The sequence below is a fragment of the Rattus norvegicus genome, chromosome 6 (genome assembly GCF_021556685.1).
Source record: "Rattus norvegicus strain SHRSP/BbbUtx chromosome 6, alternate assembly SHRSP_T2T, whole genome shotgun sequence".
NCBI lineage: Eukaryota > Metazoa > Chordata > Mammalia > Rodentia > Muridae > Rattus > Rattus norvegicus.
The window spans coordinates 15,551,204-15,579,030 of record NC_141539.1 but is presented as its reverse complement, the minus strand read 5'-3'; the positions used below and the strand labels follow the sequence as shown (position 1 = coordinate 15,579,030).

Genomic DNA, 27,827 nt, shown 5'->3' with positions numbered 1-27,827 from the left:
GTGTGTATGCAAGCGGGGGAGAGATGGGGGAGGGAGGGAGGGAGAGAGAGAGAATGAATCCATATAGCTCTGATGTTCTCAGCCCTTGTTGTTAAGGAGTCATGAACCCCTTTGGCATTTGACACTATTGTTTATGGATTTTTTCCTTAAAATAATGTTTCAAATGAATTAATTTAAGTGCAGTAGTACCAAAAATTATACTGAACTATAATTATGAAAACATGTTGAAAATGGGCTGGGGAGATGGTTCTGCCAGCGATGTGCTTACTGACTAGGCACTAGGACCTGAGTTGGAGCCCAGAGCTGACAGAAAAGCTGGCCATGGGAGCGTGCTCTTGTAATCCCCATGCTGAGGAAGAGGCATGAAGTTCCTACGGCTCCTTGGCCAGCCAGCCTCTGCAAGTAGATGAGTTTCTATGAAAGACTCTGTCTCAAAAAAATAAAACAGGCATCCGGGAAGACACTCAGCTTCAGCCTCAGCACCTCTGCACACATGCACACACACATGCAAATATTCATACACATCACGCATATTCATGCACATATGCACACTTACCCACATAGGAACATGCCCGCCAAAATATATGTTTAAAATACAGTTGTGATATCATACTATAGATGTTTCTTTATTAACATAATAAAATTAAAAAGGCTAAGAAGCTTTGGTGAATATAAGTTTAACTTTGAATAGGCTACTAAATCCATCTGGATCTTTAGAATAACGTTTTAATTTAAAAACGAGTAGCTTATGGATTCCATGATTCCTAGGAATGTTTCCAACTTTCTGTAAATTTTTGAATGAGAACTTAGTTCCAAGTCACAAAAGAATAAACTAGGCAAAAGTAAGATTTGGAGGAATCTGAGAGGAGAAATGAAGGCCCAGTTTCTTCATGGAGCTGGGTGAAAGGCTCTGCGAAGTATCCTTTACCTTCCGTTACCCACTGCCGAGCTCTCAGCAAGAAGACCAGCGAGGCTTGATCTCAAGCCAACTCACCACACCTATTTCCGCTGTTAACGACAGCGCCCACAGCAGAAACACGGTGAACTGAGGAAACAGTTGTCCACCATGAGGAAGTCCCAACTCAGAAGGACCCAGTCGGCGCCTCAGCTCCCCTTCGGGTCTTAGAAACGTGTCAATGGCTGTGGGAGGGGAGAAGATACAAGCAGATGGAAAGAAGGAATAAAGTCGGATTCGTAAAAGACAAGGTTCAAAAGAGCTATACCCATCACGGACGCTGAGTACGGATGCCAAACCTCATATCTGGGAGTCGCTAACTGGAATGCATGATTAGATGGAGTAATTGCTCACGTCGGCAAAAAGCCATAATTACCCAAGGAAAAATGTATGCATTTTATCTGTGTAGGGCTCCTCCATTTAGTATGCCTTTTAAATTTTGATCAATTATAAATCTATTAGCATCTTGGAGGATGAAACGCTGTATTTTGGGGAATCTTGACACATGCAAGTTCTCCATCATTGTTTACTAGAAGTCAGCTCTACTCCTTGGGGTAGAGCGGGAGAGCACTTTGAACATCCCCGTGAGAATTACTGAAGAGGCGGGAGCATCGTGTCTGTTAGAAATTCTGCCGTTCTGCTTCTCGGAGACTGCGGCAGTGACCCAGAGCGTATTTATACACGGAAAGTAACACATCATAATACCTGGCAGCTTTCAAAAGTAGATGGTATCTGTCCTCGTCTGAAGGGCTTTGTGACGCTGTTGTAAGGAAGATATTTCCTCCTGGCCATCTGGCACTTCTCAGGAGCCAGTCACCCTCAATGTTTTATAGAGCTGCTGTGCCGACTCCAGCTAATCCTTTCAATGAGTGAACTGGAAGGGGTAGATACATCAATATCATATTCTTTTAGAGCCCATTTAATCCATGCCCTATTATTATTTCGTTTAATAGGGCCATTATCTTCTGTGGGAATGAAAAGTAATTTGTCAGAATCATTTCTTAAAATTCAAAGATTAATCTATGTAAATTTTTTAAAATAAAAGAAACCGTAGGGTTTTTTTTTTTAATTTTAAGCATACTCATTAAGAATATCAAAAAAGGTGGGGGGGGGGAGCGAGGACTTAAGTTTTACATACTTTTTTAGAAATTGTTTTTCAGTTTGGGTTCTGAAATTGCGCAGTGACCAAGCGTGGGCTGGGCTGCCGTAGCCCCGAGTAACGTCTGTGGTAACAGTTCAGTTGGGACTTCAACAAGGCTAGTCAGAGCGTCTCGGGCCTCCTCTGTTCTTTGATTTGAGAAGCTTGGAGATTTACCCATCGGAGGTCTTAGTTTTTCTTTTTAAAGACTTGGTACTTTATGAACGAGTGGCTTTACATGTTTCATCTCACGGTTTGTGAAAAGGTCGTATTCTCCTTTTAACCTGGTTTTCTTCACTCCGCCGTGGTTGAGGAGTCTTGTTAGCAAGCCTAACCTTACTTCCAGACTGTGACGTCCATGCTCATTGTCAGACTAAAATGCCAAAAACTGTCGACCCTTTTATTTTTTTTTCAAGTTACTTTTTTTTTTATTAACTTGAGTATTTCTTATATACATTTCAAGTGTTATTCTCTTTCCCGGTTTCCGGGCAAACATCCCCCTCCACCCTCCCCTTCCTTATGGGTGTTCCCCTCCCAACCCTCCCCCCATTGCCGCCCTCCCCCCATAGACTAGTTCACTGGGGGTTCAGTCTTAGCAGGACCCAGGGCTTCCCCTTCCACTGGTGCTCTTACTAGGATATTCATTGCTACCTATGGGGTCAGAGTCCAGGGTCAGTCCATGTATAGTCTTTAGGTAGTGGCTTAGTCCCTGGAAGCTCTGGTTGCTTGGCATTGTTGTACTTTTGGGTTCTCGAGCCCCTTCAAGCTCTTCCAGTTCTTTCTCTGATTCCTTCAACGGGGGACCTATTCTCAGTTCAGTGGTTTGCTGCTGGCATTCGCCTCTGTATTTGCTGTATTCTGGCTGTGTCTCTCAGGAGAGATCTACATCCGGCTCCTGTCGGTCTGCACTTCTTTGCTTCATCCATCTTGTTTAATTGGGTGGCTATATATGTATGGGCCACATGTGGGGCAGGCTCTGAATGGGTGTTCCTTCAGTCTCTGTTTTAATCTTTGCCTCTCCCTTCCCTGCCAAGGGTATTCTTTTTCCTCATTTAAAGAAGGAGTGAAGCATTCACATTTTGATCATCCGTCTTGAGTTTCGTTTGTTCTAGGCATCTAGGGTAATTCAAGCATTTGGGCTAATAGCCACTTATCAATGAGTGCATACCATGTATGTCTTTCTGTGATTGGGTTAGCTCACTCAGGATGATATTTTCCAGTTCCAACCATTTGCCTACGAATTTCATAAACTCGTTGTTTTTGATAGCTAAGTAATATTCCATTGTGTAGATGTACCACATTTTCTGTATCCATTCCTCTGTTGAAGGGCATCTGGGTTCTTTCCAGTTTCTGGCTATTATAAATAAGGCTGCGATGAACATAGTGGAGCACGTGTCTCTTTTATATGTTGAGGCATCTTTTGGGTATATGCCCAAGAGAGGTATAGCTGGATCCTCAGGCAGTTCAATGTCCAATTTTCTGAGGAACCTCCAGGCTGATTTCCAGAATGGTTGTACCAGTCTGCAATCCCACCAACAATGGAGGAGTGTTCCTCTTTCTCCACATCCTCGCCAGCATCTGCTGTCACCTGAGTTTTTGATCTTAGCCATTCTGACTGGTGTGAGGTGAAATCTCAGGGTTGTTTTGATTTGCATTTCCCTTATGACTAAAGATGTTGAACATTTCTTTAAAAAATATGGAACGCTTCACGAATTTGCGTGTCATCCTTGCGCAGGGGCCATGCTAATCTTCTCTGTATCGTTCCAATTTTAGTATATGTGCTGCCGAAGCGAGCACCTGTCGACCCTTTTAAACTAACAGTTTAGAACTCTTCACCGGGCCCCAGCTGCACCAACTGCCATCATGAGACCAAGTTTTTCACAGATGCTTTCTTCCCTAAATGTTTGACCTTTTGTGTTTAGAAATTCGATTTGAGCATGGTTTTCCTCCTTGCTACTTAGTAACATGATGTACACACACACACACACACACACACACACACACACACACACTGAGGTGGGGGAGGATCTTCAGTTGTGTACAGACTTGTTGGAAGTAGTATTTGTACTTTAGGGGGAGACATCAAAGTTAATAAATTTGTTTTAGATTTTATGGTGATTTTGGAGTTTTTTGGTAGCAAATGGGGATGGAAAGAACCTGCTTTATAACACTTCTTTGACTAGAACAGGGACTTCCATAAGGTTTGGGTAATGAGTCAGCTGGTGCAGCTTAGACTTCTTTAGTACAACATTCCTGCGACCTTTCTGCTTCCGGTCATCAGAATTCCGCCATCTCCTGAATTTAAGTTTGAGTAGTAAATAATAGCTACTTTTTAAAAAAGATATATATATACATATATATATACATATATATATATATATATGATGAATATGCTGTAGCTGTCTTCAGACACACCAGAAGAGGGCATGGGATCCCATTAGGGATGGTTGTGAGCCAACATGTGGTTGCTGGGAATTGAACTCAGGACCTTTGGAAGAGCAGTCAGTGCTCCTCACTGCTGAGCCATCTCTCCAGCAATAATAGCTAATTTTGACATGTGAGAATTATGACAGTGACAAGAAAAGTCCAGAGTCACTGTTCTCTGCTCTCTTTTGATCACCATCAACTTCTCAAGTCCTTGATTGTCACATAGGCTTATGAATCGAGTGTGCTATGTGGCTGAGGGTGCGCACTGCTGGGTGTTTCCTTTCCCTAAGTGTGCTTGTTAGTTCTCCAGTAGGCTTTAGGATAGAGTTGTTAACTTTCATTATCAGATCCGTCACGGTTCTAGAGAAAACCGAACACATAGTGTATTTGTGGCTAACCCTGTTTGACCAACCCCAGCGAGCATTTCCCATACTCTCGGTCTGAGTGTCCCATTGTTGAGTCCCAGTGTGAATTCTTGAGCCAGTGACAGACTCAGCAGAATGTGAAAGAAATGCAATTCCCAGGCCCCCAGACCTTTTCTCACCTCTCATTCTGTGGCAACAATTCTACCCTCTGCCGTGTCCCCTTCTCTTTTTCTATAATTCTTCTCCTTCGTAATTCTTTGTCAGATGTGGAGACAAAAACATCTGGAGATGAAGAAGCCGTAATTACAAGAATCCTACTGAGGTGAAGTCCCAGATTAGGACATGATTACCATATTCTCTAAGAGCTGTTAACTTACAAACAACTTTTGCACCATTCACACGATTAATCTTAGCCCAGCTCTGTTACTCATACAGACATTTTTCACTGTGGCCTTTTCAAACTGTAACATTTTTGTCCTATTCCTCTTTCTCTAGTTGTAGGTTTTACGTAGGAGAAATATTTGTGTTATTTGTGACTGATTTTGTTATATATTCTAGTAAGAATAATTGTGATTTGGGATTGTGCTGTAGCTCAGTCGTAGAGCTCTTGCCTAGTATGTCAGTATCCCCAAGTTCAATCCCTGATTACACACACAGACACACACACACAGACACACAGACACACAGACACACAGACACACAGACACACACACAGGCACACACACACTCACACACAGACACACACACACAGACACACAGACACACAGACACACACACAGACACACACACAGGCACACACACACTCACACACAGACACACACAGACACACACACTCACACACACTCACAACAGACACACACACTCACACACAGACACACACACAGACACACACACTCACAACAGACACACACATACAGACACACACATAGACACACACACAGAGACACACACAGACACACACTCACACACACTCACAACAGACACACACACACAGACACACACACAGACACACACACAGGCACACACACACTCACACACAGACACACACAGACACACAAACAGACACTCACAACAGACACACACACAGACACACACACACAGACACACAGACACACACACAGACTCACACACAGACACACACAGACACACAAACAGACACACACACTCACACACACTCACAACAGACACACACTCACACACACACACACAGACACACACACTCACAACAGACACACACATACAGACACACACAGACACACACACAGAGACACACACAGACACACACAGACACACACTCACAACAGACACACACACAGACACACATACTCACACACAAACACACACACAGACATATACACACAGACACACACACATACCCACACAGTGCCACTAAGCACATGTAATTTCCTTATGTTTCTGGAGGAAGAACATTTTAGATATTTTATTAAGTCAAACTGAAAAAAGCCTTGTAGCGTTTATGAAAAAGCCTCAGAACATATGCGTTTCAGTGCCCTGGAGAAGTTAAGACACGGAAAGGTGAAATGAACCAGTGACCGAGGGTCTGGATGTGACTTTTCTGTATCACACCTGCAGAAGAGTGAGTTCTGAGGGTAGAGTTGTATCTGTGGGTTCTTAAGAAGGTGTTGACAGCCACACAGAAAACATTTCCATACATAGCATTTCTCAAATCCTTGAGTAGCTCCAAATTTCTATTGGTGAGTTATGTCTATAGGCCATTTTTTTTTAGATCAGAAATACATTAAAAGAAGTAAAAAATTGACGTACCTTTTGAGCCATTTGGACAGTTGAGGCTACACTCAATGCTTTGTGAGAATACTGTTCACAAGTGAAGGGCTGTGGGAGCACCAGGCACATTTAGTGTTTGCATCTTCCTGTCTACCGCTTTCCCACATCTGAACTTTAAAGAAGTTACTAAGGAATATCAGTGAGCCCAGAGGCTATCATAAATATTGTGCCTAAAATACACAATATTTATTCTGTAAAGTATTTGCAGAAGAAAACCACAGGTGAGGAAATTAAATAATAGTTAATAATTTGAAGAACCAGACTGGATGAGAAAGGGAAGGGGTCTCAGAAGTACAAATGTCCTCTTCTGTTTAAATAACCTCCAAGGTCTAACAGAGAGTAAAAAGGTGTGCAGTTGGTTTTCATTCAGTGTTAAGTTAGATGACGGTACCCAGATGTCAGTCCCCAAACTGTAGCAGCCAGAGACAAGCAGGCAGAGGTTACCTTTTAGCTAAGAGAACACCCAGGCTTTCCTTACTAAAGCGCCAACTTTTCTTAGAGATTCGTTTTGTTTTTAATTCTGTGTGTGTGTGAGTCTGGGAGTGTGTGTGGGAAACCTGCATGGCTTCCCTGATACTTACTGTTAACCACAGAGCCATCTCTGCCCCTCTAAAATGCCATCCTTAAAATAGCACCGTTGTTTTTAAAGGTCCCCGGACTTTAAAAGTCGCCCAGTTCAATGCTCCATCCTTTCAGAATACAGATCACTCATTCCAGAATTTGAATAAAATATTGAAGTTGTTTTCATTATGACCCTTCAAAATGGCAGAACGTCTGGTATCTTAAAGTTTATCCTTAAAAGTTTGCAGAAGGCTGCCTCTAAGCAATAACTTTCCCCCTCCTTCATTCCTCTGTGAGCTTCCCAGCTCTTCCTCTGAAGCTCGGCCTGCTTCTGTAGACTCTAACGGTCAGCGGTCCGGACTTGTAATGAACTGATATGACATGCGGCACCTCTTACAGACAGCTCTGTGGCATCAGCCATCCTCCTGGTGGTGGCTCCTTTGCGATCAGAAGGTTCTGCCGGGGTAGGAAATTCATTCTGTGCACACAGGCTGTAAATCCCCATGGCAGGGCAGGCTCATCTGGGAAAGAATATTTTCTTTCTCATTTGCCTCCTTGCTAACATTCAGAATGTCCCAGCCATGCTGATGAGGCCATTCTAAGTCATGAGAACATTTTTGCTGGTGTTCCCACCGTTTCTAACAACACATAAAGACTTAACCCACAGTCGAAATGGCAGAGAAGTCTCTTCCGTCTCTCACTGGGAAGGAAGGTTTGTATATGAATATTTCATTTTTTAAAAAACAATTAGTGGTATCCATGTTTATTTCTTAACTGAACACTCAGCCGCTCTTGCATGCACACATTTGCATTTACTGTGGTACGATGCATGAGCATTAAAAGCCATCCACGATTTACATGACACACACAAGAGAGTTTGTTTATTTTAAATATCACCAATTATGAATTAAAAGTATAGACTATGTTATCCACTTTTCCTGAAAGATAGCATTTTATGAGAAACAGGCAAACCACTGACTATCATGACTTGTGAGAGCTGTGTGCGACAGATGCCATTCGATGTCACATCCGCATTTTACAGGAATTCCCTATTTGTGCATGTGTAATTATAATTTTAAAACATTCTGATTTTTATAATGGACAATTTTTCCAAATGTACTTTCCAGGTGAATTCTAGAAGTGAGATCTTTAATTTTTATTATGAAATTTAAAAGCCAATAGAGTTACGGAAATGCATGATGGTAGAGGATATTTACCACCACCTCATGACCAAAGCGCGGTCGGTCTGTCCCCCTCTCCCCCACCATTGGTTATGAAAAGGTCAAATGCCAGATATCATTTTGTTCCTGAATACCTTCATTCATATATTGTATGTGTATTCATTCTCTCTCTCTCTCTCTCTCTCTCTCTCCCTCTCTCTCTCTCTCTCTCTCTCCTTTTTCCGGAGCCGAGGAGTGAACCCAGGGCCTTGTGCTTGCTAGGCAAGTGCTCTACCACTGAGCTAAATCTCCACCCCCATATTTTCTCTGTCACATCAAGTATGCAGTTCCAGTTTCTCTGCCTTTTGACTGTCTCCCACTGCCACCCTTACAGTCGCTCGAGCCTGGCTCCAATATGCACACACGCATGGCTGAGGGACCACTCCACTTCATGGTCCTTCCTTTACTGTGTCACCACCATGTCACCAGGGAATGGAGTCCAGCCATCTGTCGTAGGAAACTCCTGGAGTTTGGACTTTGCTGACTTCGTTTTGGTGCCTCTGCGTTAGCTTCCCTGTTTCTTATTCTAGCGTGTTCTCTGTCATTTACGTTGAGTGTCACTCTCGACCTACCCTCGCCTCTATCCAAGTGAGGTTCAATCTGAAATCTTTCTTATCAATCACATATGCAAGTCCTTAGAAGAGAAAATCACATTTAAAAAGAATGCTTTCCCACTTGGCCCTATACGTCAAAAATAGATTAATCAACGTAAAGAACTAGTGTGCAGGCACATGCGCATGTGTGCGCGACACATACACACACACACACACACACACACACACACACACACACACACTCCTTTGTGTGGAATAATATAAGCCATTTTTCATGTATGTGGGTACACTGTCACTGTCTTCAGACACCAGAAGAGGGCATCAGATCCCATTACAGATGGTTGTGAGCCACCATGTGGTTGCTGGGATTTGAACTCAGGACCTCTGGAAGAGCAGTCAGTGCTCTTAACCACTGAGCCATCTCTCCAGCCCAATATAAGCCATTTTTAAACCATTGTTTGGGTGTCTTCCAAAGCAACCCCATCCATGGAAGCAAATTCCCACCCCTAAGACTGGCCACTGCTTCTTTTGCAGAGCTCAGTTTCTGGAGTAATAAATTTATCCTGAGGGGCTCATTGTCTTCTCTTAAAAGAAATGGAGGCGGGGCATATTTCCAAAAGGATGAAACAGAATCTTTCATAGGCCTTACAAGGCCCTTGATTGTTACCGTATCCCACCATAACACTCTCTATTGGGCTGAGCAGTGTTGGTGTAGGACCCCCTGCTGGTGACAGGGTCACCTCCTTCTGATGGGTGCTAGGGTAGTGGACATGTTGAAGACTGTCATCAACAGTGGACTTGGTTAAGTTGTACAGGAAAGCAGCCATGTAACGCCGTAGATTGGCTGGTGCGTGTCCCAAAGCATCCTGTCCCAAGATGTTAGTAATCACGACAACAGAGATGTCCCTAGAAATACCGACCTTTCCCTCCCCACCAATAAAGCAAGCTGGTTGTATACACTTGGATTAGGGGTACTGATACTTTTCTGCCCAGAGTAGTGCGTTTATTCAGTCAGTAGCAGGTTACTGGGCATCTACTTGCTAGAAAGTTGTGCAAGTCTCCAAGGACAAAAGAAAGCAAATACTCAATTCCCAGAGAGCTTATAGTTCAGTTGAAAAGAAAGATATCGAAATAAAATTACTAACCTAAAATGAAAGATGAGAAGTAATTAAGCATTAGGACTTGGGATGTTATGGTCTAAGGGGAGAAGAAGATGCAGAAGGGAAAGCCAGAAGGTTTCTGAGAAGGTGTGGGGCCTCTCTTATTGGGAAAGTGTTAACTTTATCAGATAAAGTGAAATTGATGATCCCAGCTCCTAAGTTTCCTCCGTGTTTGTGATTCACACTAGAAAATTACCTAAATTACTAAAATCTACAGTTCCAATGAACAAAAACTGTCAGTACAACCAAAATAATGTAACTCTTTCAATTAAACTGACAAGCTACATTTGCAATATATTTGCTAAAAATAAATGGGAATGAAATATCTCAAAGTAAAAATAGGGCGTGACTTGTTAGCTTCAATTGTGTTCTGCTACTTGTGTGAGAGTGGAGGAGGCACTTAATACTTCTTCACTGTTTTGTGTTGGGGAACTGATGAAAAGCTACAGAACCCCACCCTAGAAAAATACTTTCTTTTTTCCAGAAAGAAAATTGCAGATGTTTTTGAGACTTTTCACGTAGAAAATAGAACAGAACCAAGGCTTCCGACCCCTTTGAGGGATAAAGGCCCACAGATGCAGGCTGTTAACCATTGAGCCCAATAAACTGCCAGTGGGGAGAGAACAGGAAATCAGGGGTAGAAAAGCTGACCAGGACAAAAGGGAGAGCCATCTAGGGGGACTGATGATCCTGGGATACTAATTCAAATGGAGCTTTCCGAAGCCCAGAGTGGGCTGGAGAGAGGGTTCGGTGGTAAGACCACTGGCTGCTTTTCCAGATGAGCCTGGCTTGAGTCCCAGCGCCCACAAGGGAGATCACAGCCACTTCTAGAGGATCTGATGCCCTCTTCTGGCTTCTCTGTGAGCAGCAGGCATGCATTGGCACCGAGACGTAGGTGTAGGCAAACTGTTTTTACACATAAAACAATATAGTGACTTTAAAAAGTTCTTGAAGGCGCATCTGTGGTCAGGTGGTACACATATAAAGAATATATACTCAGGTACTTTAAGAAAATATAGAGCATTTCTATTTTAATAGTGAGGAGGAGGAGGAAGAGGAGACAGAAGGAGGAAGAGAAGGCAGAGAAGGAGGAAGAGGAGAAGGAAGAGGGGGCAGAGGAGGAGGAAGAGGAGGCAGAGGAGGAAAAAGAGGAGGAGGAATAGGAGACAATGGAGGAGGAAGAGGAGGAGGAGGAAGAGGAAGGAGGAAGAGGAGGAGGAAGAAGATGAGGAGGAAATTGCAAAGCATAATGGCTTTATCTCAAAATCCTGTGTCCTGAAGAACTCTCAGAAAGGAGGTTTAGTAATCCTTTCCTTCAGCCCATGGAGCCTGGGTATCATTCCAATACACTGCAATGTGTTTCAATAGCAGCAAACATCATTTTTAAAGCCCTGCCCTTAGCTCTTATGACCTGGAGTTAAGCTTTAAGCCTAACAGAAGCTGTTATGTAAAGGTCAAAACTTGATGCCATTAGAAAAAAAGCAACATCTCATAGGACTAGTTATTCAGGAAGCAAATGACCACCACACATAGCATTTTGTCTTAAAGGGGAATGGCTGTGAGGATGTCACCAATATCTAAAGAATTTCCGGTGTGCCTTTGCTAAGCAATAAAGATAATAAAGCGTATCTTTGCTGAGTAATAAAAATTCCTTACTGCAGCTCTAGCTATTAAAAATTACACGTTACTAAGTTCAGCACTGATTTTCTTTTGACTCGTGGTGCTGTGGTGTGTGGGAGGCCTGTGCATGCTCACTGCATGTAGGTGTGTATACACATGTGGCATAGGCCAGCGGTTGGTGTCGAATGGCGTTCTCCACTGTTCTGTTGAACCCAGAACTCATGCTTCAAGACAGTCTACCCGGCCAGCGTCCCCCATGAATCCTGCTTCTACCTGCTCCTGACCACTGAGCCACCCCTCCACCTGCTGGGATTACAGGTGCCTCTCTCTGCGCCCACCCAGCTTTTTGATGGGGATTCTGGGGGTCTGAAGTCTGGACTCCTCAATGAGGTGAGTGTCTTATCCACTGAGCCATATCCCCAGCCCCTAAGTTCAGTGCGTTGCAAAGCAAACAGAAGAGTATACTTTGAAGAAGCATAGATTATGGAATTTTGCTCAGCCTTTTCCTCCTCAGGCTAACATTCTCGTTGTGACTTTGCCCTCGCTCTTACTCAGCTCTGGAACTTGGCAGCCCAGAACTTTGTGGTTCCTCTTGTCATGGGGCTCCTTAGGGGAAAAATGACTTATTTGCAATTGTTCATGTACACACAGCCTCAAGAACAGCACAGGCCAACTGCCAAGGAAAGCCTGTTCCAGAGTTTAAATGAATTCATTAGAATGTATACACAGACTCAGCCATGGTCCATAAGCCATGATAATGAGCAAGACTACGTGTTTTGAACTCACTTCTCACCCCCTACCTCCTCCACTGGTATCACTGAGTTTTAGAGCCCAAGGCTGGATTTTCTACGATAGGTCTTTGCCCAATCTACCATGTCTGATGTCTGCATAAGAAATTCTCCCAGTCACATATGTGGCAAATAGAAGTGATAGGACAAAAGAAAAGGGAGGTGGATATAAGAATATTTTTAAATCTGTGGTGCATTTACACAGCACTTAATGACATCTTTTTTGTAACTTGTTTATTTTTGTAATTTATTTCTCATGTGTATGAGTGTTTTGCCTGGGGGTATATCTGTGCACCACTCCTGTGCCTGGTGTCCTCATAGACTAGGGATGGTGTTAGAGCCCTTAAGTTGGCATCACAACTAGTTGTAAGCTGTGATGTGGGTTTGGGGAATTTACCCAGGTCCTTTAGAAGAATAACCAGTGCACTTAACCGCTGAACCACCTCTCCAGCTCTTAACGACATCTTTTGGGGAACCATGTAGGAAACATAGAAGTAGCACTGACAAGGAATTTTCACTCATGTAATTGGTTTTTATTTATCAATTAGCATTAGAGTAGCTACTGTAGCTGTGGTTAGCTGGTTCAGAACAGAACACAACCAGCACAACTGAACTTTCAATTGTGAAATAAATCCCTAATGATTGGGGAGTAGCCCTCTTGGATGCCATCCCCTATCTCCTCTGTTCGAGCTGTCCACCTCTGGATCCAGATCCTCCCCAAAATCCCAAGGTCTCCTGTGAGCCAATAAATGGGGTAAAACGCACAGAAGGGTTCCGGGACCCTAATGTAGCTCCAAGGCAGCATCCTGCTGATTGGTTGTGGCTATGCTGTACCGCCTGCTGAATTGCCCAATGTTTTATATTGCCTTTGGTTGTGCTTACCTCATCGGGGAATCAAAAGTCCTAAGTCATATCTTTCCTCTGAAGGAGCTCATGGATGAGCCAGTAGCAGCCACAGCAATGCCTGGCATTTTCTGAGCACTTGCTAAAGGCTGAGGCTGTTCTGAGTTCTTGTCATACATCACTTCCTTAACTCCCATGAGAGCCTGAGGAGTTGCCTTTGCTCTTTCACAGATGAGAGCGGTGAGGATTAGAGAACAGGTTCTATCTCTAAGGTCATCAACAGTGATCGAATGGCGGCCATAGTACATACTGAACAAGCAGTTAGACTCTCAAAGGGCATTGCTGGGCACATGCCGTGTTCTAACTAGGCACCGATCCATCATCTGTGGAATGAGGGGGTCGATTACAGCTGTCAAACAGTCTGTAAAGTCTGAGGTTCCATAGAAGACAAATGTAAACAGTCCCAGGTCAAGGAAGACCACCGAACACCATATAAAACAGCTAAGCTAGTCGTGAAGTATGATAGGGCTTGTACATAGTTCATCTCCAGAAAACCTGTTCTGCTCTTCTTCCTCCCATACCTACCTCCTTTTCAACCGAAACAATTTCCAGAGGGGCGGAATGCTAGATTTCCTTTTCAAAGGCGCCATTTGGAGGTGAAAAGGTGGGGGAAGTACATTGGTAGGCTGGGTGGACCAACGGGAGGTGGGGCATGGGAGTTGTGTTTGCTCTGTGCCCGGGGATATGCTGGTGCTAAGGGAAGTAAGGCTGACCGGATTTGCTTCCTGTCTAATGAGGGAAACAAAACCAGTGAGCAGTAGTGACATTGTAGGCACACAGTTATTAAATCCTAGTGTTCAGGCAGAAAACGCCGAATGCAGATTCCTGGAGGTGACAGTGACTGGACACATTCTGACAGCAGGGAGGAGACAGAAGGACAGGGGGAGGTCACCGGACACACTGGAGTTAGAAAGGAAAGGGGACAAGCTGTGGCATTCTAAAGCAGGACTCTGAGGAGTCCAGGCCTTGAAGGCTTGTAGGTCATTCTGAGGACTTTAACGTTCATCTTAATAGCACTGCAGAACCATTGACAAACTTGACACAGTGACAAATCAGGGCACCAGGTAAAGAGTGAATTGGAAAAAAAATGGCGGCCCATAGTGGAGAGATAATGAATGGGGAAAGAACAGCTCTCAAGGGAGGAGAGGGGTCACCTCTGAATGTGGGCCTTAGCTGAGAGGATAGAGAAATGTGGGCCAAGAGAGATTTAGAAAGAGGTCATGGCAACAGTGATATCTTGGTATCCAAAGATAAGGGGAGACTCCCAGCTCCCTGCCCTGAGCATCCGCATGGACCATGATTCAGGTGAAGAAGTGGCTGAAGGCTCATTACATGTGAGGCAGCAGGGGAAGAGTCTAGTTAGGGCCTAGCATGTGTGTTAATGAAAATAATGCCCACTCGAGGTCTTACTATTGCTTTTAAGGTATCATGATCACACTTCATAACTTAACATGTCATCATAGAGTCTTGAGAGAGAATGCTTCAGAAGGTGCTGTCAAAAGACGAGAGGCTCCGGACTTGAGGCAGGGCACAGCAAGTACCTGAGCGCTCACCCTGGTCTCCAGAGATGCCATTGCTCACAGCTGAACTGATGGTTGTGCTCTGCCCTCGAGCTCTCTCGAGGATGCCAGACCAACCAGGGAACCATCTGTCTAGCCACACTGGACCCTCACGCCCTCTGTCCTCTGACCTCTAGTCCTGTGGGTGTCCTTGCAGGCCAGCTCTCACTGCACTGCCATTCTGCCCTCTGGGCCAGGAAGCATGTGGGGGCAACCCTGCAGCTGCCTGCTTACATCGCTGTATTCTCCCCATCTCCTTAGCCAACTAAGCAGCCTCGGAAAAATGCAAATTTGCCCTCCCCTTGTGTATTTTCCTGAAGGATGCTCTATGATACTAAGTTACACACTAACTTATTTTAGACCTTTAAGGTTTTTCCACTTACCTGCCAACTAATTATTCCCCAGGAAGATGGACAACTCCAATGACGACTGCTCATTATGTGTGTGTGTGTTTAAACTATTGTTCTTTTATTTAGATGGTTTCAAAGCTTTTTATTATAAGTCATCTCACAAATATATTGATTGAAAAACCCCATATATATATTTATATTTACACACATATATATGTATATATATATGTATGTGTGTATATATATATATATATATATATATATATATATATATATATATATTTTACCAGGAAAGGTGATCATTTCATGTTTCTTGTCCTAGGCTCAACCACATAGTAACTGTACATTTGAGTCCACCCAGCAATCCTCAGAAATGAGCCACCTCATCCCAGGGCTCAACCGACATGGAGAATGGCTTTACTTTTATCAGAAAGCCTTAATTAGATTAGCTTGGCCTTCACGAACTCTATGCATTGCTCATCCAGGAGTTAAAGACCTGGATCTGCGTGCCTCACACCAATCAAGAGAAAACGAAGGAGGGCAGAAGTGAACTCTTGCTCAGTGAGCAGTGCTTTGATGAAGGCGTTCCACAGAAGCCGGAAGCAGGAAACCAAGGAGGCACGGGCCAGTGCAGGGGGGGGGGGGAGCTACAGAGTTCAAAGAGATGGTGACGAGATGAGTAGGGGCTGTTGGAGATGTGATCCATACCTCCCTGTCACGTGTGTCCTCTGTGATAGCGTGGGAATGTCTTGGGAGAAAATTAGTGCCTTGGAAAAGAAACATGCTTAGAGTGTATGGAAAAGGCCAAAACATGTGAATGGTGAGGTGGACGTGTCCGTCTCTGGAAGGACATTTGTGTGCTTCACAATGGGAAAAGCAGTCAAGAGCAGCATGGCATGAGGCCCCTGCCAGCCCTCTTTAGTAAGTGCTGCTCTGTAGAATGGTCTATCTCACTCTCCTTAGGTAATGTCCTCTGTCACTTGGTCATACACCTTCATAAGAAGAATTTTGACAAAATGTGTCCTTGGGCAAGGGAAGGGCCCTAAAGAGGGTAGCGTCTGCTGCTGGCTTAACGTAAAGGAAGTTCCACTCTATCCAACTTCCTTCTTCTTAAAGAGAAAAGTCCTGATACTCTCACGATAGTGATTGAACTTGAAATTATTTCTTAGCTCTCCTAAGAGAGTATAGTCTTCAAGAATGGAGGCTTGAAAATGGGCTGTAAGTAACTGGTTCTCTAATTTTGCCTAATCGTTTATTCACTGTGTCCTGGGTTTGCTGGGCTATATTTAGAAAATGTGAAGTTACCCAAGGTTCCACCTAGTTGTAGCCTTACCTGGTGTGAACAGTTAGGTCAGGGGAACTGCTTAAATCAACAGCGCATGGCTTTGAACAGGTCCGCCTTTCTCCCCAAATAAGCGCTGACAGTGTTCTGCAGGAAGGAGAATGACGTAAGACAGTAGATTGCTTTGTTTTGATTGAGAGTTGAATTAATGTTGCAATGCCAAGGCTTTGACTGCACACACAGTCAGCAAGTACACGAGTGTGTGGTACTGAAGTGCAAATATGGGGTAAATCGGTGCCCGGAATAGCCAAATGCAGTGGAAACCCACAACCACCAAACTTTATGCAGGCATCAAGAGAGAAGCACGTCTGAGATGTTTTTATCTCATTCCTGACTCCCCCATACAATTCTTCATGTATATTTCTAATAGCTAATCTGATTTTTAAATGGACAAATTCTCATTTAAAAGTGGTGGAAAAGGATGTCTGATTCAAGCAGCAGGTGTGTTTTTAATCTTTAATAGGTCACCTTCCCAAGAGCAAGCAGCAAGCTGTTATTGATCAGAGAGGTTTTGTTGGGTAGCTCTCAGATTATTGAGTGACAAACTTTATTGAATTTGACTTAACAGAAGTCAGGAGACAGCTGAAGCATAAGAGCCCGCTCTCCCATCAGAGTCATTTTACGACAGCCAGGGAGCAGAGCTCTGAGACGGATACTGAGCTCTCTGCTGGCCCTTGGAGATTAACTGCACAGCCTCTCTACCAATTCCCAAGCCTGTCAGCAGAACCAATTAGATTTTCAACCAGCAGACAAGAAGGGTGGCACTTGGGGACCTTTTTGCTTTAGGTCGAAGGCTTTTCAGGCTGCGATGAGATGACATTGATGATGACACATTGAGCATTGGTTGGTTTTAAGACAAGTTAAATTAGCAGTCTTGAAATGGCTCCAACTGTCTCCTGCCTTCTCACTGTTGCCATATTCAGTGGATCCTGTCAGGAGCAAGTTGATGACTTAATAGTCTTTCTTGAGTGGATTTGAGCACTTTGGCTGTGTGTTTATGTGTAGTTGTCATGCTTAAAATATTCATACGGAGGTTTGAAATATTTATTTGAAGGCGCCTTCTGCAGAGTTCAGCCGTGAGGCTCTCTCGCTTCCACTGGCTTTCTGTTTCTCTTCCTTTTTTTTTTCCTCCTCTGAGCAGTTATTTTGTACAACCACCTTTTATTCTATCCCATGTTTAATTGATGACAGTGTTTCACACAATTCTTGATAGCTACATTTGTGATAAAGTTAGAGCCTCTGGCATGACGCTTCTCTTCCCAACCACTGTAGTGTCGAATCTGCCTCTCACAGTAGCTTGGGACCTACTAGGGACTAGGAAGGACACTCTTTTCACCCTGTGATCCTAGGGCACTGCGGTGGCTTTCCATGGAGGAGATACAAACCAAAGACGGGAGGCATGGGTGCTGTGGTAATGCCATTAATACAAAAAGGCATCTTTAAGGAATTGTATTTTTTTTTACTTTAGAAAACTTATATAGGTACTCATCCAGGGTGTTGGGAATATTATTACCAGGCCTGGAGAGATTGCTCAGTGGCTAAGAGCACTTGCTGTGCCTTCAGAAGACCAGGGATTGAGTCCAGCACTCACATCAGACGGCTCACAGCTGCCTGTAACCCTAGCCCCAGGGCATCCGAGGTCCTCTTCTGGCCCCCTTGGGCACCTGCACGCGCAGGCACACTCACAGGTGCTTTCACTCACACTTATATCTAAGTAAATAATAGGAAACATTTTAAAGTATTGCTAAGACTACCTTCATACTTAGAGTACGTGAGAATACTCCTCGTATCCACTAGTCTCAGAAAGTCGGGACAAGTCCACTTTCTATAGACAATAGAGGGTGTTTTTGTTAATCTGTGTGTGTGTGTGTGTGTGTGTGTGTGTGTGTGTGTGTGTGTTTAAGATAGTGTCTTCCTACGCAGCCCTGGCTGGCTAGGAACACCCTGTGTAGAGCAGGCTGGCCTCCAAACTCACAGGGATCCTCCTGCCTCTGCCTCTGAGTTCTTGGATTGCCACCATACCTTTTAACAACAGTGTTTTTTAAAAAAATAGTCCAATTTAAAGTTTTTCACAGCTTTTTTATAGTGTACTGACCTGAACCCAGGCCTCGTGCATGCCTGGTGAGACCTCTATCACTGAGCCACAATGCCCAACCTTAATTCCCAATATTTAGCAGAGTACCTGGTATAGAATTCATTTCAAGGATTTATAACTTAATACTCCGAGCTCTTTAAAATTCTCATAGGTGAGAATGACTTGTGCAGATATATATATATATATATATATATATGTGTGTGTGTGTGTGTGTGTGTGTGTGTGTGTGTGTGTGTATAATGTATATGTAAACATATATGTGTTTATATACCTGTCTAGGGAGTGCATAAATAGTCATGTTTTGTAACCAAGTTCTGCGTCTTGCATAATTACTATACAGTGCTATTATTTGCCAGTTGTCAATCCTTTAAGATCAATAAAAAAATTAAAATAATGAACACGGAGAGAGTAGGCTTAGAGAGCACTTTTGCTGGCCTATGGCAACACTCTGTAACCTATATATAACTCTTTGATGACCTGTAGTGCTTACATCTGTTTTGAAGAGCTTGCGTCAATAGTAACAGATAAAAACAGAACAATTCAAGTCCTAATTGGGCAGTAAAACCTGAGGACCTGGTAAAAGGTTAGAAGTGGGACATGGTAATGGGAAAGTAAGAACCAAGCATGACTTCTATGTCTTTGGCTCAAAAAAATAAGACAAGATGGTGGGTTAGTTTATGTCATTCTCTGATAATGTCAAAACCTCCTTGAAAACAAATGTCTTTAAAAAAGGTAAAGAAGTAATCCAAGGATGTAGTACTCATCTTTGGATCCTGATAAGAAAAATCCATGAGGTAATCAACTTTAGAATGATTTGAGCTCACAGTTTCAGTGGTTTCAATTCAGTCTCTGCACCTTGTTGTCTGGCTGTTTCCTGACATGGTATTAGTGTAGAGGGAGAGAAACTGTTCCCCTGGTAGTTTATGTGAAGCAGAAAGAAAGGAATAAGGTCCCAACAAGGCCACATCTCACGCAACGTAACTTCCTCCTCTGCCTCCCAAAGGTTCTGCCACCTCCCAGTAGCCACGGGGGCTGCCGACGGACTCCTCAATGGTGAGCATTTGGAGAGAAGCAAGATCCAAACCACTAAAGACAGTTACAAAGCTAGTCATGTTTGTTTCAAAATGTCGTTGATTTCTCAGTTCTCATAGTGCAGTAAAGGAAACATCCTTTTATTTGTCTCTGGTGCCTTTTTAAACAAATAAAAAAAATCAACTTTTTAGGAGGCAGAGGCAATGGCTTCTCTGTGAGTTCAAGACCAGCCTAGTCTACATAGCATGGTTCACAGCAGCCAGAGTTACATAGTGAGGCCCTGTCTCAAAATAAATGGACGTATAGATAAATAAAATAAATGGGGCTGGAGCAATGGCCTCTGCTCTTCCGGAGGACCTGGGCTCAACTCTGAGTACACACATGTCCCTGTGTACACACAGGCTCATGGTCAACTGTAACTCCAGTTGCAGAAGAACCCAATGTCCTCTTCTGGCCTCCGTGGGCTCTAGGCACACACATGGTGTTTAGGTATGCATACATACATACTCCCATACATATGAAAATTAAACCCTGAAATCAAGTTTCTGAAGGTGCCATTTATTTGCTATCAATGCTGCCATTTTGAATTCATATCGGAGGATTTAACAGAGGCGTACCTTCTCTAACCACTGCTTGTCTAACGTACTCAATTTCTATCATGTTTCTGTCACTCTGAAAAGATGCCATTGTTGGCAATACTATATTTTCATCTCATGCTCTACCTGCTCATTGCTGGAATATAAAAGTAATTTTGTATACGTGCCTTGCTTATTGTGACATTGCTAGTTTCTCTTATTAAGTCTACAGCCCTTCTCAGAATTTCATAATATTTTCATCATCCAAGAATATCTTCACTCAACGAGTTGCTATAACAAAATACTCTAAATGGGATAGGTTAAAAACAATGGTAATATATTTCTCAGTGCTGGTGGTTGGAAAAGCCGAGATCGAGGTACCAGCAGCCTCCATCTCTTCAAGGCCCATCTCCTCTCTTTAGCGGTGCGTCAGTTGATGGCCACTCCAGCTGTCTCCATATCTTAGTTACTGTGTATAACGTTGTCATCAGACTGGACGCACAGACATCACTGGACATATGGACTCAGTCCCTCTGCTTATGTCCAAGGCTGGATTGCCAGATCACTGATAACTTCTGACGGGAGGATTTTGAACTTCGTTAAATTACAGTCCTACATCTTATGAGATGATTATATCATTTTTATTTATTATTTTATTTATTTGTGGCTCAGGGCACAGAGCACAGGGACTCCCATGTGCCAGGTAAGCAACTGACCACTGAGCTACATGCCCCAGCCCAGTTTGCTTATTTTTTAATATAATGGGTTACATTGATTTGTCAAGGTTAACTTAACCTTGAGAAACAAGCAAGTCCGATTTAGTCTCGGGCTGTTATCACTTTAGATGTTGACATGTTTGCTGTGGAATTATCTTCTCAAGCATTGGTTATCAATGCTTACATTAGTGGTAACCACACGTGATTTTCTTGAAGTCTTGCGATAGGCTCTTAGTCTGGTTGGATATCAGGACACTGTTGGATTTATAAAGCAAGTTGGCAAATGCCCCTTCTCCTTTTCTAAGAAGCACAAGGCACTGTCTGCCGACTGTTTTCTAAATGATAGCTCTAATTAGCAAGGTCATCTGAACCTGAAATTTTCTTTTGGAAAAATCTCTAATTACTGGTTCAATAAAATACAAATGTGGTGTTTCGAACTTTCATTTATCTTGTGACCATTCTGAAAGTTAAGACTTTAAAAGAATTTGTCTATTTCCTGTACTTTTCCAAACCTACTGACCTGTATTTTTTCATAGCAACCCTCATCATCCCTCAACACCTTTAGGGTTTGTAGCAGCAAACCTCCTGCACTCAGACCCCTGAGGAGAATCCTTTTCTCTTGAGCAGTGAGCTACGACTTCACTGATTTCATTGATCTTTTCAGAGAACTGAATTTGGATTTAATTGTTTTTTTTCTAATACTCATTTTCTATTTCGCCTTCTCTATCTGATTCGTTTCTACTTGTTTGACCTACCATGCTTTTTCTAACATCTCAAAGGTGAAGCCAGCTAACCCTTTACTCTTCTAATACGGCTAATACGGTCATCTGAAGCTGGCGCTTTCCCTCCATGGCAATACAGATTTGACAAATTTTGTTATGCTGTATTTTTTTTCTCAAAAAGATTACTTATTTACGTATATATGTGTGTTGTCTGCATATACATTTGCACACCAGAAGAGGCTATCAGGCTTTATGCAACTACAGTTATTAGATAGTTATTAGCACCGCTATGTGGGTGCCAGGAATTGAACTCAGGACTTCTGGAAGAGCAGCCAGTGCTCTTAACCTCTGAGCCATCTCTCCACCCTGAATTCAGCATTTTAATAGTTCATTTCCAGAGCGAGACAAATACAGAAGCAAATGCTAGCAGCAAACCATTGAACTGAGAATGGAATCTTCATTAGAGGAGTTAGAGAAAGGATTGAAGGAGCTGAAGGGGCTTGCAACCCCATAAGAACACCAATACCAACTAACCAGAGCTCCCAGGGACTAACCTACTACCCAAAGAGTACACATGGACAGACCCATGGCTTCAGCTGCATATGTAGCAGAGGATGGCCTTGTTGGGCACTAATGGGAGGAGAAGCCCTTGGTCCTGCCAAGGCTGGACCGCTCCCCACCCAGTGTAGGGGAATGTCAGGGTGGGGAAGCGGGAAGGGGGGTGGTTTGGGAGGGGGAACACCCTTATAGAAGAAGGGGGAGGAGGATAGGATAGGGGATTTAGGGACAGGAAAGGGAATAACATTTGAAATGTAAATAAAAATATCCAATATAAATAAATAAATAAATAAATAACAACAACAGCAAAAACCTGGTGGCACCTTCCTGGGTAGAAAGATGGCTCAGTACTTAAAAGTCTCAGCTGCTCTTTCAGAAGTGCACCTTCCACTTCCAGCACCACCATGGTAGCTCACAACCATCCGTAACCCCAGGATTGGGGATCGCTGCCTCTGCAGGCTCCTGTACACGTGTGCTGCACATGCATTGACCCAGGCACACACATACACCAATAAAATCAAAACAAAAAATAGAGTAGTTCATTGATCCAGGGGTTATTTATATATCTGATTTGTGTTGTTTGTGGAGATGGGTGTGAAATTCAAGTCCTCCCCTTAGGAGGAATGGGTTCTACAGAGGACCTAAATGCCTGGTCTCCTTTCCTTCCTTTTGAGATGTGAAAGTGTCTGTCTGCATGACTCTGGCCAGCCTCAGCCTGCTGGAGTCTAAATCCACGTATGTAGAACTTAGTACGCAAGCAAAGACTCAGAGATCTCATTCAGAGTTCCAATGCTCTGCTTCTGTACTTAGTCTAAGTGCCCTCCTCTCTGGTAGTCTTTGTGCCAGCTTCCCCTCCGCTTCTCCCTGTCCTTATCCATCTCTGCTTGGTGCTTAGAGCTTTGCTCATAGAGCCAAGCCCTGCACTGCCTGTTGGCAGTGACAGAAATCAATGACCTCCCATTATTTTGTCCAGGTTTTTAGTTTATGATTTAGGGTCTGCGATTAGCTGTTAGTTGTTGGTAAAACTGGAGGCTTCTAACGTCTTCAGATTAATATTTTGTTATCTACAAGTTTGCTTATCCACTATCTCACTGTGACTTCTTGATTTGTGTCTTCCAGTCTGTTGAGGAAGCAAACATGTAATATAAAAAATTAGGTGTGTAAGAACCCAGAAGAGGGGCTGGAGAGACGGCTCAGTGGTTAAGAGTGTACGCTGTTTTCACAAAAGACCGGGGTTCAACTCCCAGTACCCACAAGGTGGTTCACAACCATCCATAACTCCAGGTTCAAAGCATCTGATGCCCTCTTCTGACCTCCATGGGCACCAAGCACAAATGTGGTGTACATACATATATTCAGGTAAAACATTCACACATAAAATAAAAAATGGAGGCTTAGATTTTTTAAGAAGAAGGCAGATGAATGTACACGTAACTCTATGGTGCCATGGAGAGGTTCAGATAAAGTCATTGACCTAGTTCTAGGGTTTCTCTGAGGTTGGGGAGTGGCATAAAGGGAATCACAATCAGAGAGGTTTAATAAGTGGACTTATAGAGATATGAAGTAGCCTATATCTTTAAACAATGTCATTAGTTGGCCATTCATTTAATAATATGCATTTAGCTTCTGCTGCATAATGTGTAATACACTGATATTGTACCTGCAACGGGTAAGAGTCAAGGTCTCCCACCTTTAGACAGCATGTACTCTAGTGGTTCAGTGTGTATGAATGGACAGAGGGTGCTCAGGTACGGCTGAACTGTGAGCAAGGTGACAGGGATGAGTCACCATCCACACTGTCACCATCTGTGCTAAGGGGCTATTGGTTGTGTCAAAGGCCATTGTTTGATCACAATCCCACCTGGACCTTTATTTCATATTTAGGACATACATTTTATTATTAAACTACGTATTTATACTGTTAGGTGAATGCATACTCTACTGTAGTTCCCACAAAAATGGGAAATATAGTTCTAATAACTTTCTTCCTGCACTCCATGCTTTCTCTTGCATATCTCAGACTTAGTCTCACTTTGTAGACCATGGGGCAGGAGAGAGTCTTGTATTGAGAAAGAAATTGATGAGAATTCTATTTCTGATTCTGAACATGACTTCACTCTAGTCAGGCTGAATGGTGCCTTTAAAAGTAGAGGAGAAGCTACACCAACATGCTTCCAGTTCCAGGTTAAATAGCAGGGGCTGCTCCTTAGAAGGAGATGGAAATCTAACCTAGTCTTGTCATTCGTCACATTATTAAGATACAATACATTAGACTGGCCACAAGGCTTAAAGTGGTAGGCCATCCAGTGCCAAGTCAGAGTTCCCTGAAGTGGAAATGACTTTGTTATAAGCAAACCAAGCAAGAGTTACAGCAGACACAAGTAAACTAACGGAAGTTTCCTATGGGATGTGTCTGTTTTCATAGCTGGCATGGGGGAGCAGAAACAGAGAGATAGAGACACACAGACAGATACACAGACACAGAGAGATTATATGTCACCATTTCCCAAATAAAAGTAGTACAATACAACCTGTCATTGTTTTTTTTTTCTAATTAAGTAAACTTGGACAAATTGCTTTTTGATTCACACATGCTACATCCAGAGGTGGAAAAATAAAGGCAGAGCCTACTGGACCAGGAAATGGACCAAGGAAGTAGAACCTCACAGCGTTGAAAGCCCCAGAAACCAGCTAGCAGGCAAGCCACAGCCGGCCAGCTAACAATCCCAGACAGGTGTGCAGCCAGCTGTTGAGAAGGCTCCCAACAGAGAGAGAGAGTCCATATGTGCAGATGCCTGGAGTAGATACAAGGAAACTGCTCAGGGATTGAGGAGGCGGCTTGCTTCAGCCTCTGCAAACAGGGAGGCTGTTGCCAAGGTAACTTAAGTGCAGCTAAGAACCACCAGTGAATTGAGAATCTGACTGAACTGGTGCAAAGGGGTGAAGGCAAGATGGTTTGCAAGTAGTCACTGTCCCTCAACTTATTGATACTCTTAGGAAGGTGTTGCTGTCACCTATTTCTGAACTCTCACCAGGTCTACATATGGCTTTCAAACTATTTTTTTTCCAAAGGAGTAAATTAGAGACTCCTTCCCAAAGTGTACGAGGATGCAGTAACTACCTTTAAGTATACTTTGCCAATGGGGTTAAAGAGCAGATACTGGAAATTTCTCTGTCGTTAGGTGGGATAGAGCTCAGCTGGTTTTTGCCAGCTTTCTGTTCCCTGCCTCAATAATTATTTTTTAACGAATGCACCCCTAACTAGCTCCTTTGTAACTAACCAATCTGAAGCAGCTGAGATAGCATGCCAACGAAGGCCTAAGACATTCTGAGTTCACCGAGCAGTAGATAGAGCAGTATGGCAAACTGACAGGCATTGTAGCAAGTAAGAAGAAAAAAAAAAAATCACATTCCTGAAGCGCCTGACACAGGGCTGCTGGGAGCTGTCCGGAGGCTGGTAGGTGTTCCATAAGACCGAAATGGGCCCTGACCGGGCACCTGGAGAACAGTAATGGCCGCCATTTACCTGTCACTCATTCTTCAGTTCAGATTATTGTAAAATACTTTGTTAGTTCAGAATATGTTTGCTTAAGTCGTTTTAGTAATACTTTTCTCCAGGAGGCAATTAGGTATTCTTCATGTTACAGCTCTTGAATAATAACCAAGAAAGCTGGGGCTGTGCAGATAAACAGCAGATTGTCACACCAAAGTCCTTATTAGTCTGTCAGAAGACCGTTGTGGTGGATGCTTCTGCTTCCTACTCCTCCCCCTTCTTCTCCTTCTTCTCCTTCTCCTTCCTCTTCCTCTTCCTCTTCCTCTTCTGTACTGAATGATGTCTTTACTTTGTTATTTTCCAGAGTTACTTTAGATTTGGAGAATATGTTTAGATCTCCATTTTTCTTAGGGAGCTACTCTTTACCTCCTACCTCCACGGTACTTCAGCCCAAAGTAGCAAATTTTCCTTGTAATTTAATATATATATATATATATATATATATATATATATATATTACTTTCACTTTTCCCCTGAGTCATCCAAACACCTGAAAATCCCTTCTTTTGCATGTGACTGTGGTATTAAGAAATCCTAGTGATACTAAATCCAAGGTGACAGTTTTTGTCTATGCAACAGGAACCTAGATGTGTCTTGGAAGAAGGAAGGTCAACTAAGGACTGTGGGGGCATTTTCTTGATCATTAATTGATTTAGGAGAGACAAGATCATTCTAGGCAGTGCAGTCCTCAGACAAATGAGCCCAGGCTGTATATGGGAGGTGGGTAAGCAAGGCAGGAGAAGCAAGGTGGTAAGCAACACCCCCCTTCCCATGATCTCTGCTTCAGTTCCTACCTTGTGCTCCTGCCCTGGCTTCCCTTGATGATAGGCTGTAACTTGTGAACTAAGATAAACCCTTTCCTCCCCTAGTTGGTTTTGAGCCTGATGTTTATCATGGGGACAGAAAACAAGTTAAACACCTAATGAGAGAGCATGGGCTATTTACAATGACGTCTCCCACTTACTCATGGATGTTTGGCATTTGAAAAGCCCAGTGTGTTCTTCTGACTAGTTCCACATTCATGCTCTGCCTATGGAACTATCAAGACGTTCTTCTCAACCATGCTTCTACCCCTGAAAAGACGGAAGCCACGTCCATGACAGTGGTTGCTCTTTTGCTGCTTTCAAGTCTAGAACAAACTGTCATGAAAGGCAAGTGCGCTCTCCACTGTGTGCAATCCCTATCTGATGTTTTCCCCTATGGGATGTTTTCCCCAACATCTGAGGCAAATCTACAGAACTGCCTTCTTCCCATGAAATCTGAAAGCCACCTTTCCCCTGTGGCAGCCACTGACCTTGCAAAAACCCATCACCTTCCACACAGAGCCCAGTTTCTCAGAGAGAAGGAGACACTCCTCTGAAGTAAAGTCATAGGGTAGAAGAGATTTTTGCTCTTCTATCATGAAATCACACAGCGTCTTGTCTGCCTGCTCATTAACTGTGTAGGCCCCTACATGAGGGATACTGTTTAGTCCACAGAAAGCAGACAAGTAGGCGACATGCTTCACCCTCCGAGATTTCATCTGATGGATTGTTTTGGACACCATCTGACCTTTGCCTGCCCAATGGTCAGTGACAGGGGCCATGGGCTTTCCATAGGTCAGATGGACATGTTCATAGCCACTGGCAAGACCAAGCCCTCCATGAGCTGAGAGATTTTTCTCTGGCTTGTCCAAACTGCCAAGTTAGCTCGCATAAAGGTTCAATGGCAACAGTCTTGATCTCTTGAGAACAGTCTGCATGACGCTGATTTTCTTTGGCTCTTTGACTGGAAGAAAACAATGTAGATATTCCTTGATTTGCTATGGAGTCGTGTCTTGCTAAAAACC

General features: G+C 43.3%; 1 protein-coding gene and 1 non-coding gene across 3 annotated transcripts in view; one reads left to right on the top strand and one right to left on the bottom strand.

Moving 5' to 3' along the window:
* Camkmt (calmodulin-lysine N-methyltransferase) overlaps nt 1-27,827 on the top strand; it is a 383,042-nt gene that overhangs the window by 231,664 nt on the left and 123,551 nt on the right.
* LOC120093505 (U6 spliceosomal RNA) lies at nt 3,784-3,890 on the bottom strand. The gene has a single exon (XR_015623566.1). It is a non-coding gene; the product is annotated as a U6 spliceosomal RNA (small nuclear RNA).